Here is a 2,797-nt window from a genome sequence, read left to right as displayed (position 1 = left end):
GTATATTGACAGCATGCTTTATGGGCTTGGAGTAGAAGTTAGTCAGCAGGGGTGATGTGTTTCAATGATCTCCCATTCAAAATAGGGATGTTAAAAATTGGTTAATTGAATAGTTGATTAACCTCATGAATTTTTATTGGTTAGTCAACTATTCTATAGTCCCCAGGCAGCTCCTGACCAGAGGGGAGGGTTCTGAGCTCTCGGACCCAGCATGAGCCAGAACTGAGGCAGGCTGCCTGCCCACCTGGCTCCTAATAGATTTTAAATGCAGAACTGCAGAGGGGATAGGCCCAGGACCTAGTGCAAGCTGGGATTGAGCTGGGCTGCTGGCCAGCCTGCTAAAAAATTTACTGACAAGGGATGAGGGGAAATGCATGTAGCCTATAGCATTAACCTATAAGCTTTTGCATCCCTAATTCAAATCATATGGACTAGTCACCTGAGCCTTGTCAGCTGACAGGATAATGCAAGGTTCTAGAGCAGCAGCCCCCTAACATTTGAAGGTTGTGCCCCTCTTAGCTAGGGCTGGGAGCAGGGCCATATGTAGTGGAGGGGGGAGGGACATGGACTGGTGTGAAGTAGTCAAGGGTGGCGGCTGAGATGGGACAAGAGCAAAGCTACCTATAGAGTTAGAAAACAGGGAAGCAAAAACTCCCGAGCCATGTCTACTCTATAGCTGCAACTACATCATAGTTAGAGCTGCCTCCAGCAGGGCCCTCACCTGGGAAAAAGATACACTTTACCAGGGCCCAGAGGCCCTGGCCCAGGCTGCAAATTGTGGTATGCCTGTGTGTGTGGGAGCGGGGGGAAGGGGCTGTGTTACAAATTTGTACTAGGGCTGAAAAAATTATACTTGTGTCCTGGCTACCAGTGGTGAATTACATGTCCTATTTCTCCAGGTTGCGGGAGAGTCCCAGAGCTTGGGCTACAGTCTGAGCTGAATGTCCATTTTATAACCCCACAGCCCAAGCCCTGCAAGCCTCAGTCGCTGACTTGGGATAACCGAGGGTTTTTTATTGCAGTATAGACATACCCTGAGGTAACTTTCCCCAGGGAAATAACAGTGTACAAAAAACAAATAGCACAACTCGAATCATTTCTCCCCTTGCCACAATCCTAAGATTTTATAATTGCTCCCACCATGGCCATTTTACTTTGTAATATGCAAGAGTACAAATTTCCATTCTAGTCGTGTTTATTTAATCACTCTCATTTTTTAAGTGAAGTTCAAGTTGGTGATTATGCCAGGCTGCCAGCCTCACAGAACAGTGATGTTGCAAGATTCCCTGCTACATTCCCTTGCCAGCATGTCTCAGTTCTGATCTAGAGTGCCCAACTCCAGGGGTGAGGAGAATACTCACTTATCTATGGTCCAGTCAGTTGTTTGCCCCTCCTCTTGGAGCAGGGCAATTAGTCTGAGGTGGTTTTTGTGATATGGAAACCTGTCCACTTGGCACTGGACTGAGACCCATCACATTTCAGCAGGATATTTAAGGAGTCTGAATGATTTCAAGTATCAGCACACTGTACTGTAAACTGCAGTGTGGCCTTCCCAACAATGTTATAGGGAACATTCTCCTCATGCACTCCACAGCATCCAGGCACCAATAGTTAACCCTGCAAGGAAATACCAATAGCATTTAATTCCAGATGGTGGTAACTGTCACACGACCTGGGTCCAGACTAGAATTTTTGAACTAGAACTGAGAGGTTCCATCTTCTACATTTAAACCTCCCAAGCTGTCCAGTCCTTTTGTTAACCTACTTTTAGAATTTTCAAAGACCAAAAGCCCTTAGAGCTTTTATTAAAAGCGCAAAGGGTGATTGGGACACAAGGGAGAAATGAGAGGAAATTTCACCACATGAGGCTGGTAGTATGCAAAAATGTTCTCCACGCATATGCACAGCATCCACGGCTACCGATGGGGAGGGGAGTGCAAAGGGGGCAGTGGAGAAGGGGAGCTCTGATATCCACTGAACTGTGGCAGGAGTGCCAGAAAGCTGCTCAACGTGGTTTCGAAGGCCAAGGGGAGGACCAACTCCGTGATCTGCCTGGCGCTAGGGACTAACTGCCCTCAGCCCTGCCCCTTCCAGGGGCGTGGAGCCGGGCCCTCCCCTCACCTTGCCTTAGGTCCCACATTGGCTGTCTCCCTTCCAAGGAGAGGGTCTGCCCTCAGAATGTTAAAACGGGCTCCAGTGTCAGTGTTCTCCTGACCCTTCCCTGTTTGTGGTCTCATCTTCAAAGTATGATGTGGACTGATCCAAGTTGCCTGGGGGAATCCCACCCTCCCGGGTGAACATGACTTCCCGTGACAGTGAAGCTTCACCGGAACAATGGAACTGTCAAGCTCCAAGATGGAATTTGTGCATGTGCAGAACATTGGCCAATGGATCCTGGTGACTGGCTAATGGAGTTGGAACATATTTCACTCCCAGAGCAGATGAAGTGGACCGCGAATTTCAGCTTCACAGAATGGACTTCAATGCTTCCTCCATCAAATTAACCTTTCCTAAGCCCAGCCACCATCACCAACACTTAGATCAAATGCTCCTACAGCATGCGAGGAAGAGGAATTGAGAGAGAGGAAATTATACGTGCACCCTTCATAATTTTGAGGGCCCAAAGATTCCAAGACAAGGGGACCTAGTGCATAGAGAGCAGAAAAAGAACCTATGTAGATAGTTTGACAAGGAACAAATAAGCTGATTGCTTTTGTATTATAAGTTTATCTATATTTATGGTTTCTCTGCACCCCTTATATAAATAACTATAACTCATTTCATACTTTATACTGCT

This window comes from Pelodiscus sinensis, chromosome 1 (genome assembly GCF_052426305.1).
Source record: "Pelodiscus sinensis isolate ZL-2025 chromosome 1, ASM5242630v1, whole genome shotgun sequence".
In the NCBI taxonomy this organism is placed as follows: Eukaryota; Metazoa; Chordata; order Testudines; family Trionychidae; genus Pelodiscus; species Pelodiscus sinensis.
The sequence above is the reverse complement of the archived record's forward strand: the minus strand, read 5'-3'. Positions refer to the sequence as shown.